Genomic DNA, 19774 nt, shown 5'->3' on the forward strand with positions numbered 1-19774 from the left:
ATCAATCTCAAAAGCTAATACCACCATGTATATGCTGTCAGTTAACGCACCACATTGTTGGGTTCTATGTATTCTAAGATTTTCCCCCATGTTCTTCACCCTAAACCGGATCTACATGTAAGGTTTTATGATGTTACTTGTCTCTCATCAGTAGTTACTGGAGAGTCTAGAAGAGGGACATTCTTAGACTTTCTAGCTAAAGAGCAAACCTACAGGAAATGTGCTAATTCTTAGGATACTGATGTAATTTAAACTAGTATTTATGTGGGTGAAAAATCAATGATATTAAGCATGTTTTTTTGCTATAGATTCTGATATTCTAGGGATCCTCTTCTCCTAGGAACCTTAGTGCATATGGAGAATCCCAAATTGTCCTGGTGATAACATGAGCTGGATGTTTCTCACTGATGTCATTATTTTTTTTTTCATTTTAAAACCACATAGAGAAATCCGTGGTCATAGAATTTTTGCAAGATTTCCTCTTTACCAATAGCCAGAGAAGATGCTGGTAGTATATTCTAAGGCACTATTTAGTATGTTGTACAGACAAGGGAAAAATAAAAGGCCACAAAAATCAAATTGAACATTTTCTACTCAAGAAAAACATGCCATCTTAAGCACCTGATTACAGATACTTGCATATCTCCATGAATAATAACCAACTTTTATTTAGTTTTATTACCTTTTTAGTGGGTAGAATGTGCTTCTATGTTGATCCAAAAAGGGGAACGTGTTGGTTATTCCAAAAGACCTTTGGGACTTACAGGGATATTACAGAAGAAACAATATTCCCTTATTTTGTGCCTCTCTGGGTTTGCTTTCACAGTTTTTCTAAGGTTTTAAGTTTAATTTATAAAACTGTTGGATGAGGTCAGTGTTAAGTTTAGGAATCAATCACTCTCTGCTTTCTCTAACATCTGCTGACTCTTATCCATCACAAAGAACATGTCTTAGCTTTACAAACTTCAGCTTTTTAGTTGTCCTTGAAGAAAACAATTCAGCGAGAGGAGGTGTGCTTAGCTGCCTTTCAGATCAGATTATCTCCAGAGATAAGTGCAGTTCATGTTTCCTTGATGTATCTGAAAAGTGATCAGAAAGGTTTCCACTGTGACAGAACTTCCATACCATCACACGTTTTACCAGACTCTTTCATCATTAAATTGTTTTTCTGGGTGAGTTTTAAACAGTGAAGGTTAAGACAACTTTGTTTTCTTTCTTCACATCTGTTCCTCTGTTTTGATCATGTTCACATACACAATAGTTTTATCGATGCAATGATGTTAACTTTGAGTATAAGACCTCTAAGAATAGTTAATGAAGAGATATGGCTATTCCTTTTTACACAGAAAAGCGTTGATCTAAATGGTGTTTTCAAGATTGCAGTAACAAAGTTGAAATTAGAAGTTGTCTTTTAATTTTGGTTTATGTAATCAAATTGCCTTAATTTTTTATTGAGGTATATTTGACATATAATATTATATTAGTTTCAGGTGTGAAATATGATTCAATATTTGTATACACTGCTAAATGATCACCACAATAAGTCTAGTTACCATCTGTCACCATACATAGTTACAAATTCTTTTTCTTTAAGAACTTTTAAGATTTACTCTCAGCAATTTTCAAGTTTGCAATCTGATATTATTAACTATAGTCATCCCCTGTGTACTGTACATTATATCACCAGGTTTGATTCATTTTATAACTGGAGGGTTTGACCCTCCCCCTTTACCCATTTCACCCACCCCCATCTCCCATCCCCTCTGGCAATATCAAGTTGCCTTACTTTTAAATATTTAAAATTAAATTTTAATTACAAAAATAATGCATGAGTATCTTTTACTTGTAAAACTATAAAACATAACTGCTAAGGCACAAGACCCCATTAATCATTAATACCTTGGGTCTCCACATCCACCACCTCTCCAAGGTCACTCCTACTTATATTTTGTTATGTATAATTTCAGGCATCTACTTATGCATTGACACACATGTGTAGCCATAGAAATTAACACTATTTTAACGTAAATATTGTCATACTGTATGTAACACTTGTCATCTTAAATTTTTAATTCAATGATTATTGTGTAAGTTTTAAAATTTCACTACATATGTTTTATCCCTTGTACCTGCTGCATTGTATAGATATATCATAATTTATCTAGTATTCCCAATATTGGTGGCATTGAAGTGGTTTTCAATTTATTTTATTCTACAAACTGTTCTTCTGCGTACCTCCTTGTACATCCCTCCTTGAGGTGCTCTTTCACAGTCCAACTTGCTACCCTGTTGTTCTCTTTATATAACATTATTTTACATTCTTCACAGCATTCATTGCTACTTTTTATTTATTTTTCTTGCTTACTCTCTGTCTCCCCCACTAGAGAGTAAATACCACAAGAGAGAGACTTTACCTTTCTTATTCACTAACTGCACTAATGCCTGATACACCTGCACATAGTATGAATTCAACAAATACTTATTGGTGAGCTTTGTATAAGAATAAATATTTGACTATTTCTAAGGTATCTTTTTTTTTAACATCTTTATTGGAGTATAATTGCTTTACAATGGTGTGTTAGTTTCTGCTTTATAACAAAGTGAATCAGTTATACATATACATATGTTCCCATGTCTCTTCCCTCTTGCGTCTCACTCCCTCCCACCCTCCCTATCCCACCCCTCTAGGTGGTCACAAAGTACCAAGTTGATCTCCCTGTGCTATGCGGCTGCTTCCCACTAGCTAACTATTTTACATTTGGTAGTGTATATATGTCCACGCCACTCTCTCACCCGGTCACATCTTACCCTTCCCCCTCCCCATATCCTCAAGTCCATTCTCTAGTAGGTCTGTGTCTTTATTCCCGTCTTGCCACTAGGTTCTTCATGACCATTTATTTTTTCCTTAGATTCCATATATATGTGTTAGCATACTGTATTTGTTTTTCTCTTTCTGACTTATTTCACTCTGTATGACAGACTCTTAACTCCATCCACCTCACTACAGATACCTCCATTTCGTTTCTTTTTATGGCTGAGTAATATTCCATTGTATATATGTGCCACGTCTTCTTTATCCATTCATCTGATGATGGACACTTAGGTTTCTTCCATGTCCTGGCGATTGTAAATACAGCTGCAATGAACATTTTGGTACGTGACTCTTTTTGAATTATGGTTTTCTCAGGGTATATGCCCAGTAGTGGGATTGCTGGGTCGTATGGTAGTTCTATCTTTAGTTTTTTAAGGAACCTCCATACTGTTCTCCATAGTGGCTCTATAAATTTACATTCCCACCAACAGTACAAGAGTGTTCCCTTTTCTCCACACCCTCTCCAGCATTCATTGTTTATAGATTTTTTGATGATGGCCATTCTGACCAGTGTGAGATGATATCTCATTGTAGTTTTGATTTGCATTTCTCTAATGATTAATGATGTTGAGCATTCTTTCATGTGTTTGTTGGCAATCTGTATATCTTCTTTGGAGAAATGTCTATTTAGGTCTTCTGCCCATTTTTGGATGGGGTTGTTTGTTTTTTTGTTATTGAGCTGCACGAGCTGCTTGTAAAACTTGGAGATTCATCATTTTTCAGTTGCTTCATTTGCAAATATTTTCTCCCATTCTGAGGGTTGTCTTTTGGTCTTGTTTATGGTTTCCTTTGCTGTGCAAAAGCTTTTAAGTTTCATTAGGTCCCATTTGTTTATTTGTGTTTTTATTTCCATTTCTCTAGGAGCTGGGTCAAAAAAGGATCTTGCTGTGATTTATGTCATAGAATATTCTGCCTATGTTTTCCTCTAAGAGTTTGATAGTGTCTGGCCTTACATTTAGGTCTTTAATCCATTTTGAGTTTATTTTTGTGTATGGTGTTAGGGAGTGTTCTAATTTCATACTTTTACATGCACCTGTCCAGTTTTCCTAGCACCACTTATTGAAGAGGCTGTCTTTTCTCCACTGAATATGCTTGCCTCCTTTATCAAAGATAAGGTGACCATATGTGCGTGGGTTTATCTCTGGGCTTTCTATCCTGTTCCATTGATCTATGTTTCTGTTTTTGTGCCAGTACCAAACTGTCTTGATTACTGTAGTTTTGTAATATAGTCTGAAGTCAGGGAGCCTGATTCCTCCAGCTCCATTTTTCATTCTCAAGATTTCTTTGGCTATTTGGGGTCTTTTGTGTTTCCATACAAATTGTGAAATTTTTTGTTCTAGTTCTGTGAAAAAACCCAGTGGTAGTTTGATAGGGATTGCATTGAATCTGCAAATTGCTTTGGGTAGTAGTCATTTTCACAATGTTGATTCTTCCAATCCAAGAACATGGTATATCTCTCCATCTATTTGTATCATCTTTAATTTCTTTCATCAGTGTCGTATAATTTTCTGCATACAGGTCTTTTGTCTCCTTAGGTAGGTTTATTCCTAGGTATTGTATTCTTTCTGTTGCAATGGTAAACGGGAGTGTTTTCTTAATTTCACTGTCAGATTTTTCATCATTAGTGTATAGGAATGCAAGAGATTTCTGTGCATTAATTTTGTATCCTGCTACTTTACCAAATTCATTGATTAGCTCTAGGAGTTTTCTGGTAGCATCTTTAGGATTCTCTATGTATAGTATCATGTCATCTGCAAACAGTGACAGCTTTACTTCTTCTTTTCCGATTTCTTTTATTTCTTTCTCTTCTCTGATTGCTGTGGCTAACACTTCCAAAACTATGTTGAATAATAGTGGTGAGAGTGGGCAACCTTGTCTTGTTCCTGATCTTAGTGGAAATGGTTTCAGTTTTTCACCACTGAGGACAATGTTGGCTGTGAGTTTGTCATATATGGCCTTTATTATGTTGAGGAAAGTTCCCTCTATGCCTACTTTCTGCAGGGCTTTTATCATAAATGGGTGTTGAATTTTGTCGAAAGCTTTCTCTGCATCTATTGAGATGATCATATGGTTTTTCTCCTTCAATTTGTTAATATGGTATATCACGTTGATTGATTTGCATATTTTGAAGAATCCTTGCATTCCTGGAATAAGCCCCACTTGATCATGGTGTATGATCCTTTTAATGTGCTGTTGGATTCTGTTTGCTACTATTTTTTTGAGGATTTTTGCATCTATGTTCATCAGTGATATTGGCCTGTAGTTTTCTTTCTTTGTGACATCTTTGTCTGGTTTTGGTATCAGGGTGATGGTGGTCTCGTAGAATGTGTTGGGGAGTGTTCCTCCGTCTGCAATATTTTGGAAAAGTTTGAGAAGGACAGTTGTTAGCTCTTCTCTAAATGTTTGATAGAATTCACCTGTGAAGCTATCTGGTCCTGGGCTTTTGTTTGTTGGAAGATTTTTAATCACAGTTTCAATTTCAGTGCTTGTGATTGGCCTGTTCATATTTTCTATTTCTTCCTGATTCAGTCTCGGCAGGTTGTGCATTTCTAAGAATTTGTCCATTTCTTCCAGGTTGTCCATTTTATTGGCATAGAGTTGCTTGTAGTAATCTCTCATGATCCTTTGTATTTCTGCAGTGTCAGTTGTTACTTCTCCTTTTTCATTTCTAATTCTATTGATTTGAGTCTTCTCCCTTTTTCTCTTGATGAGTCTGGCTAATGGTTTATCAATTTTGCTTATCTTCTCAAAGAACCAGCTTTTAGTTTTATTGATCTTTGTTATTGTTTCCTTCATTTCTTTTTCATTTATTTCTGATCTGATCTTTATGATTTCTTTCCCTCTGCTATCTTTGGGGGTTTTTTGTTCTTCTTTCTCTAATTGCTTTAGGAGCAAGGTTAGGTTGTTTATTTGAGATGTTTCCTGTTTCTTGAGGTAGGTTTGTATTGCTATAAACTTCCCTCTTAGAACTGCTTTTGCTGCATCCCATAGGTTTTGGGTCGTCGTGTCTCCATTGTCATTTGTTTCTAGGTATTTTTTGATTTCCCCTTTGATTTCTTCAGTGATCACTTCGTTATTAAGCAGTGTAGCCTCCATGTGTTTGTATTTTTTACAGATCTTTTCCTGTAATTGATATCTAGTCTCATAGTTTTGTGGTCAGAAAAGATACTTGATACGATTTCAATTTTCTTAAATTTACCAAGGCTTGATTTGTGACCCAAGATATGATCTATCCTGGAGAATGTTCCATGAGCACTTGAGAAAAATGTGTATTCTGTTGTTTTTGGATGGAATGTCTTATAAATATCAATTAAGTCCATCTTGTTTAATGTATCATTTAAAGGTTGTGTTTCCTTATTTATTTTCATTTTGGATGATCTGTCCATTGGTGAAAGTGGGGTGTTAAAGTCCCCTACTATGATTGTGTTACTGTCGATTTCCCCTTTTATGGCTGTTAGTATTTGCCTTATGTATTGAGGTGCTCCTATGTTGGGTGCATAAATATTTACAATTGTTATACCTTCTTCTTGGATTGATCCCATGATCATTATATAGTGTCCTTCTTTGTCTCTTGTAATAGTCTTTATTTTAAAGTCTATTTTGTCTGATATGAGGATTGCTACTCCAGCTTTCTTTTGATTTCCATTTGCATGGAATATCTTTTTCCATCCCTTCACTTTCAGTCTGTATGTGTCCCTAGATCTGAAGTGGGTCTCTTGTAGACAGCATATATATGGGTCTTGTTTTTGTATCCATTCAGCCAGTCTGTGTCTTTTCGTGGGCGCATTTAATCCATTTACATTTAAGGTAATTATCGATATGTATGTTCCTATTCCCATTTTCTTAAATGTTTTGGGTTTGTTATTGTAGGTGTTTTCCTTCTATTGTGTTTCTTGCCTAGAGAAGTTCCTTTAGCATTTGTTGTAAAGCTGGTTTGGTGGTGCTGAACTTTCTCAGCTTTTGCTTGTGTGTAAAGGTTTTAATTTCTCCATCAAATCTGAATGAGATCCTTGCTGGGTAGAGTAATCTTGGTTGTAGGTTTTTCTCCTTCATGACTTTAAGTATATCCTGCCACTCCCTTCTGGCTTGCAGAGTTTCTGCTGAAAGATCAGATGTTAACCTTATGGGGATTCCCTTGTGTGTTATTTGTTGTTTTTCCCTTGCTGCTTTTAGTATGTTTTCTTTATATTTAATTTTTGATAGTTTGATTAATATGTGTCTTGGCGTGTTTCTCCTTGGATTTATCCTGTATGGGACTCTCTGTGCTTCCAGGACTTGATTAACTATTTCCTTTCCCATATTAGGGAAGTTTTCAACTATAATCTCTTCAAATATTTTCTCAGTCCCTTTCTTTTTCTCTTCTTCTTCTGGGACCCCTATCATTCGAATGTTGATGCGTTTAATGTTGTCCCAGAGGTCTCTGAGACTGTCCTCAGTTCTTTTCATTCTTTTTTCTTTATTCTGCTCTGCAGTAGTTATTTCCACTATTTTTTCTTCCAGGTCACTTTTCCGTTCTTCTGCCTCAGTTATTCTGCTATTGATCCCTTCTAGAGTATTTTTAATTTCATTTATTGTGTTTTTCATCACTGCTCCATTCCTCTTTAGTTCTTCTACGTCCTTGTTAAATGTTTCTTGCATTTTGTCTATTCTATTTCCAAGATTTTGGATCATCTTTACTATCATTATTCTGAATTCTTCTTCAGGTAGACTGCCTATTTCCTCTTCATTTGTTAGTTCTGGTGTGTTTTGACCCTGCTCCTTCATCTGCTGTGTGTTTTTCTGTCTTCTCATTTTGCTTATCTTACTGTGTTTGGGGTCTCCTTTTCACAGGCTGCAGGTTCGTAGTTCCTGTTGTTTTTGGTGTCTGTCCCCAGTGGCTAAGGTTGGTTCAGTGGGTTGTGTAGGCTTCCTGGTGGAGGGGACTAGTGCCTGTGTTCTGGTGGATGAGGCTGAATCTTGTCTTTCTGGTGGGCACGTCCACGTCTGGTGGTGTGTTTTGGGGTGTCTGTGGCCTTATTATGATTTTAGGCAGCCTCTCTGCTAATGGATGGGGCTGTGTTCCTGTCTTGCTAGTTGTTTGGCATAGGGTGTCCAGCACTTTAGCTTGCTGGTCGTTGAGTGAAGCTGGGTCTTGATGTTGAGATGGAGATCTCTGAGAGATTTTCACCATTTAGTATTATGTGGAGCTGGGAGGTCTCTTGTGGACCAGTGTCCTGAAGTTGGCTCTCCCACCTCAGAGGCACAGCCCTGATGCCTGGCTGGAGCACCAAGAGCCTTTCATCCATACGGCTCAGAATAAAAGGGAGAAAAAATAGAAAGAAAGAAAGAGGATAAAATAAAGTAAAATAAAATAAAATAAAGCTATTTTAATAAAAAATAAGAAAAAATATTAAGAAAAAATTTATTAAGAAAAAATTTTTTTTTAATTTTTTAAAATAATTTTTTTTAATATAAGTTCATTAATTTTTTTTAATTTTATTTTTATTTATTTATTTATTTACTTATGGCTGTGTTGGGTCTTCATTTCTGTGCGAGGGCTTCCTCTAGTTGCAGCAAGCGGGGGCCATTCTTCATCGCGGTGCACGGGCCTGTCACTATCGCGGCCTCTCTTGTTGTGGAGCACAGGCTCCAGACGCGCAGGCTCAGTAATTGTGGCTCACGGGCCCAGTTGCTCCGTGGCATGTGGGATCTTCCCGGACCAGGGCTCGAACCCGTGTCCCCTGCATTGGCAGGCAGATTCTCAACCGCTGCGCCACCAGGGAAGCCCTAAAATAATTTTTTTTAATTTTTATAAAAAATAAGAAAAAAATTATTAAGAAAAAATTTATTAAGAAATTTTTTTAAAAATTTTTTAAAATAAAAAATTAAAAAAAATTAAGAAAAATTTTATTAAGAAAAAATTTTTTTAATTTTTTTTTAAATAAAAAAATTATTAAGAAAAAATTTTTTTTAATTTTTTAAAATAAAAAATAAGGACAAATTATTAAGAAAAAAAATTTTTTAAGTTAAAAAAAAAAAAAAACAAAAAAAAATGGATGGACCGAACCCTAGGACAAATGGTGAAAGCAAAGATATACAGACAAAATCTCACCCAGAAGCATACACATATACACTCACAAAAAGAGGAAAAGGGGAAGAATTAATATATCCTGCTCCCAAAGTCCACCTCCTGAATTTGGGATGATTCATTGTCTATTCAGGTATTCAACAGATGCAGGTACATCAAGTTGTTTGTGGAGCTTTAATCCGCTGCTTCTGAGGTTGCTGGGAGAAATTTCCCTTTCTCTTCTTTGTTCGCACAGCTCCTGGGGTTCAGCTTTGGATTTGGACCCGCCTCTGGGTGTAGGTCGCCTGAGGGCATCTGTTCTTTGCTCACACAGGACGGGGTTAAAGGAGCAGCTGCTTCGGGGGCTCTGGCTCACTCAGGCCGGGGGGAGGGAAGGATACGGATGCGGGGCGAGCCTGCGGCGGCAGAGGCCGGCGTGACGTTGCACCATCCTGAGGCGCGCCGTGCATTCTCCCGGGGAAGTTGTCCCTGGATCACAGGAGCCTGGCAGTGGCGGGCTGCACCGGCTCAGGGAGGGGAGGTGTGGAGAGTGACCTGTGCTTGCACACAGGCTTCTTGGTGGTGGCAGCAGCAGCCTTAGCGTCTCCTGCCCGTCTCTGGGGTCTGCACTGATAGCCACGGCTCGCGCCTGTCTCTGGAGCTTGTTTAGGCGGCGCTCTGAATCCCCTCTCCTCGCGCACCAGGAAACAAAGAGGCAAGAAAAAGTCTCTTGCCTCTTCGGCAGCTCCAGACCTTTTCCCGGACTCCCTCCGGGCTAGCTGTGGCGCACTAGCCCCTTCAGGCTGTGTTCACGCCGCCAACCCCAGTCCTCTCCCTGCGATCCAACCGAAGCCCGAGCCTCAGCTCCCAGCCCCGCCCGCCCCGGCGGGTGAGCAGACAAGCCCCTCAGGCTGGTGAGTGCTGGTCGGCACCGATCCTCTGTGCGGGAATCTCTCCGCTTTGCCCTCTGCACCCCTGTGGCTGCGCTCTCCTCCGTGGCTCCGAAGCTTCCCCCCTCTGCCACCCGCAGTCTCCACCCGCGAAGGGCCTTCCTAGTGTGTGGAAACCTTTCCTCCTTCACAGCTCCCTCCCACTGGTTCAGGTCTCGTCTCTATTCTTTTGTCTCTGTTATTTCTTTTTTCTTTTGCCCTACCCAAGTACTTGGGGAGTTTCTTGCCTTTTGAGAGGTCTGATGTCTTCTGCCAGCGTTCAGTGGGTGTTCTGTAGGAGCAGTTCCACATGTAGATGTATTTCTGATGTATCTGTGGGGAGGAAGGTGATCTCCGCATCTTACTCTTCCGCCATCTTGCCCAGACCCCCCCCCAAGGTATTTTTTTTACTTAAGAATGATTTTCATTTATGTTTCATTTTATTAGTGACATATACTTCTAGCAATCATTAGATTGAAAGATTGAAGGGAGAATGCCTCAGTGTGTTACAGTACTAAGGTCCATCATAAACAATTAACTTTATCTCTAGTGATAATCTACTACCCTGATAATCCCAGACAAAGCCATTTTATTTTACTCTGTTTAGGCTCAACAGTTTTAGACAATTATAAAAGACATTTTTATTCTGCTTTGAGTAACTGATTAACAGGATGAAGAAAATGCTTCATCATGGATGACCCATGAAGTAAACTGAAAGTACTTTCCTCACTTCAGAAAAAGGCTTATTTTAGTAAAAAAAGTGGGGTTTTTTTGTGTTTTTTGTTTTTTTATTATACTTGTGTGATTGATAATTTGCACATTCTTTGGGCTACTCCAAATTTGGATTTTGGGTATTGGATCATGTGTGTTGACTACACACATGGGTTTTCACTGGAAAACCCATAATCCTTCCTTTATGTGAACCTGCGGTGTTTCTCCATGGGTTTCAGTAGCACCATCTGATTCTAACAGGTCTGTGAAATATCATGTTTATTCTCAGAAAATGTTTCGGAGTTGTTTTTTTTTTCTTTTTTTATTGAAGTATAGTTGATTACAATATTATATTACTTTCTGGAGTATAACATAGTGATTCAACGTTTTAATAGATTGTACTCTGTTAAAAGTTATTACAAAATAATTGCTATATTCCCATGTGCTGTACAATATATCCTTGTTGCTTATTCATTTTATACACAATAGTTTGTATCTCTTAATCCCATACCCCAAGCTTGTGATCCATCCCCGTCCCTCTCCTCACTGGTAACCACTAGTTTGTTCTCTATATCCGTGAATCTGTTTCTGTTTTGTTATATGCATTCATTTTATTTATTTTTTATATTCCACATATAAAAGAAAACACAGAGATTTTGTCTTTCTCTAATTTCACTAAGCATAATACCTTCTGGGTTCATCCACATTTTTGCAAATGGCAGAATTTCATTCTTTTTTATGGCTGAGTAGTATATATATATATATCACTTCTTTATCCATTCATCTGTTAATGGACACTTAGGTTGCTTCCATATCTTGGCTATTATAAATAGTGCTGCTATGAACTTTGGAGTGCATATATCTTTTCAAATCAGTGTTTTTGGTTTTCTTCAGACATATACCCACGAGTGGAATTGTTCGATCATGTAGTAGTTCTATTTTTAGATTTTGGAGGAACTTCCGTATTGTTTTTCATAGTGTCTGCACCAACTTACATTCTGAGCAGCAGTGTACTAGGGTTCCATTTTCTTTACGTCCTCACCAGTATTTGATATTTGTAGACTTTTGATGATAGCCATTTTGAGAGGTGTGAGGTGATATCTTATTGTGGTTTTGATTTTCATTTCTCTGATGATTAGCGATGTTGAGCATTTTTTCATATGCCGGTTGGCCATCTGTATGTCTTCTTTGGAAAACTGTCTATTCAGGTCTTCTGCCCATTTTTTAATTGGGTTGTTTGGATTTTTAATATAGAGTTGTATGAGCTATTTATATATTTTAGAAAGTAACACCTTCTCAGTCATATTATTAGCAAATATTTTCTCCCATTCCATAGGTTGTGTTTTTGTTTTGTCAGTGGTTTCCATTGATGTGCAAAAACATTTACATTTAATTAGACCATATTTGTTTATATTTTATTTTGTTTCTTTTGCCTTAGAAGACAGATCCAAAAAAATATTGCTACAATTTATCTCAGAGTGTTATGCCTGTGTTCTTTTCTAGGAGTTCTATTGCTTCAGGCCTTACATTTAGATCCTTAACCCATTTTGAGTTTATTTTTGTATGTGGTGTGATAAAATGTTCTGGTTTCATATTTTTACACTTAGCTGTCCAATTTTCAAAGCAGCACTTATTAAAGAGACTGTCTTTTCTCCCAGAGGTTCATGGGTTTATTTCTGGGCTCTCTATTCTGTTCCATTGATCTATGTGTCTATTTTTGTGTCAGTATCATGCTGTTTTGAATACTGTAGCTTTGTAGTATAGTCTGAAGTCAGGGACCAAGATACCTCCAGCTTTATTCTTTTTTCTCCAGATTGCTTTGTCAATTCAGAGTCTTTTGTGGTTCCATATGAATTTTAGGATTATTTGTTCTAGTTCTGTGAAAAGTGTCATTTTCATAGGGATTGCATTAGATCTGTAGATTTCTTTGGGTACTATGGCCATTTTAACAATATCAATACTTCCAATCCAAGAGCATGAGGTATATTTCCATTTATTTGTATCATCTTCAATTTCCTTTTTCAATGTATTATAGCTTTCAGAGTATAGGTGTGTCACCTCCTTGGTTAAGTTTTTTCTAGGTATTTTATTCTTTTTGATACAAATTTAAATTGGATTGTTTTATTGCTTTCTCTTTTTAATAGTTCACTATTAATGTATAGAAAAGCAACAGATTTCTGTATATTAATCTTGTATCCTGCAACTTTACTGAGTTCATTTATTAGTTCTAATAGATTTTTGGTGTAGACTTTAGGGTTTTCTATGTATATTACCATATCTTCAACAAACAGTGACAGTTGTACTTCTTCTCTTCCAATTTAGATGTCTTTATTTCTTTTTCTTGTCTCATACTGTGATCAGGACTTCCAGTACTATGTTAAATAGAAGTGGTGAAAGTAGACAACCTTGTCTTGTTCCTAATTTTAGGGGAAAGGCTTTCAGCTTTTCACCAGTGAGTATGTTAGCTGTGGGTTTGCCATAAATTGCCTTTATTATTTTGAGGTATGTTCCCTCTATATCCCCTTTGGTGAGTTTTTATCATGAATGGATGTTGAATTTTGTCAAATGCTTTTTCTGCATCTATTGAGATGATCATGTGATTTTATCATTCCTTTTGTTGTTGTGGTGAATCACACTGATTGATTTGTGAATGTTGAAGCAGCCTTGTATCCCTGGAATAAATCCAATTTGATCGTGGTGTATGATCCTTTTTATATATTGTTGAAATTGGTTTACTAATATTTTGTTGAGAATTTTTGCATCTATATTCATCAAATATATTGGCCTGTAAATGTCTGTTTTTATAGTATCTTTGTCTGGTTTTGGTATCAGGGTAATCGTGGCCTCATAGAAAGAATTTGGGAGTGTTGTGTTCTCTAATTTTTGGAAGTTTGAGAAGGATAGTTATTAGTTCTTCTTTATATGTTTAGTAGAATTCACCTATGAAGCTGTCCAGTTCTGGACTTGTGTTTGCTTGAGGTTTTTAATTGCAAATTCAATTTCACTACTGGTAATTGATCTGTTCAAATTGTCTGTTTATCCTTGTTTCATTCTTGGCAGGTGTTGGTCACCAGAAATTTGCCCATTTTTTCTATGTTGTCCAATTTGTTGGCATATAACTGTTCATACTGCTCTCATGATTTTTTGAATCTCTCTGGTGTTGGTTGTTATTTCTCCTCTTTCACTTCGTATTTTGTCTATTTGAGTCCTCATTATTTCTTGGTGGGAGAGCTAAAGGTTTATCATTTTTTTTGTCCTTTCAAAGAACCAGCTCTTGGTTTCATTGAGTTTATTTTTTTTTTCTTTTTGTGGTCTCTGTTTTATTTATTTCCTCTCTGACCTTTATTATTTTCTTCCTTCTGCTGACTTTGGGCTTTGTTTATTCTTCTTTCTCTAATTCCTTTAGGTAGCAGGTTAGGTTGTTTATTTGAGGTTTTTTTTTATATCTTTAGGAAGACCTGTATCACTGTAAACTTCCCTCTTAGTACTGCTTTTGATACATGCCATAAATTTTGAAAAGTTGTGTTTCCATTTTCATTTGTCTTGGCATATTTTCTGATTTCCCCTTTGATTTCTTCATCAAACCATTGTTTGTTTGTTTTTTTTTGGTACCATGTTATTTGGTCTCCATGTGTTATTTTCCTATTCTTCTTTCTGTAGTTGATTTCTAGTTTCATACCATTTTGTTTGGGGGGAAAAAAACCACTTTATATATCATAATTTCTATCCACTCAAATTTGTTGAGACTTGTTTTGTGGCCTAGCATGTGATCTATCCTGGAGAATGTTCCATATGCACTTGAGAATAATGTGTATTCTGCTGGTTTTGGATGTAAAGTCCTGTACATATGTATTAAGTCTGACTGGTCTATTGTGTCATTTAAGACCACTGTTGCCTTCTTGATTTTCTGTTTGGATGACCATCCAATGATGTCAGTGGGGTGTTAAAGTCCCCAACTGTAATTGTACTATTATAAATTTCTCCCTGTATGTCTGTTAACATTTGCTTTTTATATTTAGGTGTTCCTGTATTGCATACATATATGTTAATGAGTGTAATATCCTCTTCTCTTGTTGAACCTTTTATCCTCATACAATGGCCTTCTTTGTCTGTTGTGAAAGAGTTTCTTATAAAGTCTATTTTGTCTGATATGAGTACTGCTACCCTTCTTTCGACATTTCCATTTGCATCCTCTCACTTGCATTGTGTATATTTCTTTACCTCTGATGTGAGTCTCTTGTAAGCAGCACATAGATGGTCTTTTTTTTTTTCTCAAATCAGCCACCCAATGTCTTTTGATTTGAGCAATTAGTCTGTTGAAATTTAAATAATTATTGATAAATATATACTTATTACAATTTTACAACTTGTTTTCTGGTTGTGTTTGTAGGTATTCTCTTCTTTTTAGATTCCTCCTTTGCGAGTTAATGATTTTCTTTAATGGTATGCTTGTGTTATTTCCTCTATGGTTTTTGTGTATCTATTGTAGGTTTTTGATTTGTGGTTACCATGAGGTTCATATATAATGTCTTATGACTGTATTTACTTGTTTCAAACAGGTAGTCTTTTTTTTTTAGATTTTTTTTAACCTCTTTATTGCAGTATAATTGCTTTACAATGTTGTGTTAGTTTCTGCTTTATAACAAAGTGAATCAGCTATATGTATACATATATCCCCACATCTCCTCCCTCTTGCATCTCCCTCCCAACCTCCCTATCCCACCCCTCTAGGTGGTCACAAAGCACTGAACTGATCTCCCTGTGCTATGAAGTTGCTTCCCACTAGCTATCTATTTTACATTTGGTAGTGTATGTATGTTAATGCTACTCTCTTACTTCACCCCAGCTTGTGCTTCCCCCTCCCCATGTATCAAGTCCATTCCCTACATATGCATCTTTATTCCTGTCCTGGTCCTAGGTTCTACAGAACCTTTTTTTTTTTCTTTTAGATTCCATATATATGTGTGAGCATATGGTATTTGTTTTTCTCTTTCTGACTTACTTCACTCTGTATGACAGACTCTAGGGCCATCTACCTCACTACAAATAGTTCAATTTCATTTCTTTTTTAAAATGGCTGAGTAATAGTCCATTGTATATATGTGCCACATCTTCTTTATCCATTCGTCTGTCGATGGACACTTAGGCTGCTTCCATGCCATGTCCTGGCTATTGAAAATACTGCTGCAATGAACATTGTGGTACATGTCTCTTTTTGAATTATGGTTTTCTCATGGTATATACCCAGTAGTGGGATTGTTGGGTCATATGGTAGTTCTATTTTTAGTTTTTTAAGGAACCTCTATACTGTTCTCTATAGTGGCTGTATCAATATGCATTCCCACCAACAGTGCAACATGGTTCCCTTTTCTCCACACCCTCTCCAGCATTTATGTTTTGTAGATGTTTTTATGATGGCTATTCTGACTGGTGTGAGGTGATACCTCATTGTAGTTTTGATTCGCATTTCTCTAATGATTAGTGATGTTGAGCATCCTTTCATGCATTTGTTGGCAATCTGTATATCTTCTTTGCAGAAATGTCTGTTTAGGTCTTCTGCCCATTTTTGGATTGGGTTGTTTGTTTTTTTTGATATTGAGCTGCATGAGTTGCTTGTATATTTGGGAGATTAATCCTTTGTCAGTTGTTTAATTTGCAAATATTTTCTCCCATTCTGAGGGTTGTCTTTTATTCTTGTTTATGGTTTCCTGTGTGGTGCAAAAGCTTTTAATGTTCATTAGGACCCATTTGTTTATTTTTGTGTTTATTTCCTCTTCTCTAGGAGATGGGTCAAAAAGGATCTTGCTGTGATTTATGTCATAGTGTGTTCTGCCTATATTTTCCTCTAATAGTTTTATAGTATCTGGATTTAGGTCTTTAATCCATTTTGAGTATATTTTTGTGTATGGTGGTAGAAAGTGTTCTAATTTCATTCTTTTACATGTAGCTGTCCAGTTTTCCCAGCACCACTTATTGAAGAGTCTGTCTTTTCTCCATTGTATATTCTTGCCTGCTTTGTCATAAATTAGGTGCCCATATGTGCGTGGGTATATCTCTGGGCATTCTATCCTGTACTATTGATCTATACTTCTGTTTTTGTGCCAGTACCATACTGTCTTGATTACTGTAGCTTTGTAGAATAGTCTGAAGTCAGGGAGCCTGATTCCTCCAGCTCTATCTTTCTTTCTTAAGATTGCATTGGCTATTCGGAGTCTTTTGTGTTTCCATACAAACTGTGAAATTTTTTGTACTAATTCTGTGAAAAATGCCATTGCTAGTTTGAAAGGGATTGCATTGAATCTGTAGATTGCTTTGGGTAGTATAGTCATTTTCACATTGTTGATTTTTCCAATCCAAGGACATGGTATATCTCTCCATCTGTTTGTATCGTCTTTAATTTCTTTCATCAGTGCCTTATAGTTTTCTGCATACAGGTCTTTTGTCTCCTTAGGTAGGTTTATTCCTAGGTATTTTATTCTTTTTGTTGCAATGCTAAATGGGAGTGTTTCCTTAATTTCTTTTACAGATTTTTCATCATTAGTGTATAGGAGTGCAAGAGATTTCTGTGCATTAATTTTGTATCCTGCTACCTTTCCAAATATATTGATTAGTTTTAGTTGTTTTCTGGTAGTGTCTTTAGGATTCTCTATGTGTAGTATCATGTCAACTGCAAAGAGTGACAGTTTTACTTCTTCTTTTCTGATTTGAATTCCTTTTGTTTCTTTTTCTTCTTTGATTGCTGTGGCTAAAACATTGAAAACTATGTTGAATACTAGTGGTGAGAGTGGGCAACCTTGTCTTGTTCCTGATCTTAGTGGAAATGGTTTCAGTTTTTCACCATTGAGAGTGATGTCTGTGGGTTTGTCATATATGGCCTTTATTATGTTGAGATAGCTTCCCTCTATGCCTACATTCTGGGCAGTTTTTAACATAAATGGATGTTGAATTTTGTCAAAAGCTTTTTCTGCATCTATTGAGATGATCATAAGGTTTTTATCCTTCAGTTTGTTAATATGGGCTATCACATTGATTGAATAGTGTGTATTGAAGAATCCTTACATTTCTGGGATAAACCCCACTTGATCATGGTTTATGATCCTTTTAATGTGCTGTTGGATTCTGTTTGCTAGTATTTTGTTGAGGATTTTTGCATCTATGTTCATCAGTGATAATGGCCTGTATTTTTCTTTTTTTGTGACATCTTTGTCTGGTTTGGGTATCAGGGTGATGGTGGCCTCACAGAAAGAGATTGGGAGTGTTTCTCCCTCTTCTATATTTTGGAAGAGTTTGAGAAGGATAGGTTTTAGCTCTTCTCTAAATGTTTGATAGAATTCGCCTGTGAAGCCATCTGGTCCTGGGCTTTTGTTTGTTGGAAGACTTTTTTTTTTTTTTTTTTTAAATTGAGAAATCTAACTTTTTGTTGTTGTTGTTGTTAAAGAAATTCACGTTCTTTTATTTATTTATTTATTTATTTATTTATTTATTTATTTATGACTGTGTTGAGTCTTCATTTCTGTGTGAGGGCTTTCTCTAGTTGCGGCAAGTGGGGACCACTCTTCATCGCGGTGCACAGGCCTCTCACCATCGCGGCCTCTCTTGTTGCGGAGCACAGGCTCCAGATGCGCAGGCTCAGTAACTGTGGCTCACGGGCCCAGTTGCTCCGTGGCATGTGGGATCTTCCCAGACCAGGGCTCGAACCCGTGTCCCCTGCATTGGCAAGCAGATTCTCAACCACTGTGCCACCAGGGAAGCCCTGTTGGAAGACTTTTAATCACAGTTTCAATTTTGGTGCTTGTGCTTTGTCGCTTTATATTTTCCATTTCTTCCTGGTTCAGTCTTGGAAGGTTGTGCTTTTCATAGAATTTGTCCATTTCTTTGTGGTTGTCCATTTTATTGGCATATAGTTGCTTGTAGTAATCTCTCATGTTTCTTTGTATTTCAGCAGTGTCAGTTCTTACTTCTCTTTTTTCATTTCTAATTCTGTTGATATGAGTCTTTTCCCATTTTTTCTTGATGAGTCTGGCTAATGGCTTATCAATATTGTTTACCTTCTCAAAGAACCAGCTTTTAGTTTTATTGATCTTTGCTATAGTTTCCTTCATTTGTTTTTCATTTATTTCTGATCTGATCTTTATGATTTCGTTCCTCTGCTAACTTTGGGATTTTTTGTTCTTCTTTCTCTGATCACTTTATGTGTAAGTTTAGATTGTTTATTTCAGATTTTTCTTCTTTCTTGAGGGAGGATTATACTGCTATAAACTTTCCTCTAAGAACAGAGCTTGCTGCATCTGATAGCTTTTGGATCATCGTGTTTTCATTGTCATTTTTCTCTAGGTATTTTTTTATTTCCTTTTTGATTTCAGCAGTGATCTCTTTGTTATTTAGTAACATAATGTTTAGCCTCCATGTGTTTGTATTTTTTACAGTTTTTTTTTTCCTGTAATTGATATATAGTCCCATAGCATTGTGGTTTGAAAAGATACTTGATACAATTTCAATTTTCTTAAATTTACCAAGGCTTGATTTGTGACCCAAGATATGATCTATCCTGGAGAATGTTCCATGAGCACTTGAGAAGAAAGTGTATTCTGTTGTTTTTGGATGGAATGTTCTATAAATATCAATTAAGTCCATCTTGTCTAATGTGTCATTTAAATCTTGTGTTTTCTTATTTATTTTTCTTTTGGATGATCTGTCCATTGGGAAAATGAGGTGTTAAAGTCCCCTACTATTATTGTGTTACTGTTGATTTCCCATTATATGGCTGTTAGAATTTGCCTTATGTATTGAGGTGCTCCTACGTTGGGTGCATAAGTATTTACAATTGTTGTATCTCCTTCTAGGTTTGATCCCTTGATCATTATGTAGTGTCTTTCTTTGTCTCTTATAATAGTCTTTATTTTAAAGTCTATTTTGTCTCATATGAGAATTGCTACTCCATCTTTCTTTTGATATCCATTTGCAAGGAATATCTTTTTTCATCCCCTCACTTTCAGTCTGTATGTGTCCCCAGGTCTGAAGTGGGTCTCTTGTATACAGCGTATATACAGGTCTTGTTTTTGTATCCATTCAGCCAGTCTGTGCCTTTTGGTTGGAGCATTTAATTCGTTTACAGTTAAGGTAATTATCCATATGTATGTTTCTATTACCATTTTCTTAATTGTTTTGTGTTTTTTTTTTGTAGTTCTTCTCCTTCTCTTGTATTCCCTGCCTAGA

General features: G+C 36.5%; 1 protein-coding gene across 3 annotated transcripts in view; it reads left to right on the forward strand.

Moving 5' to 3' along the window:
• Positions 1-19774, forward strand: part of ADGRB3 (adhesion G protein-coupled receptor B3) — a 790409-nt gene that overhangs the window by 453153 nt on the left and 317482 nt on the right. The gene's annotated exons all lie outside the window — the stretch shown is intronic.

This window comes from Balaenoptera borealis (genome assembly GCF_965194805.1).
Source record: "Balaenoptera borealis genome assembly, chromosome: 9".
Lineage (NCBI taxonomy): Eukaryota > Metazoa > Chordata > Mammalia > Artiodactyla > Balaenopteridae > Balaenoptera > Balaenoptera borealis.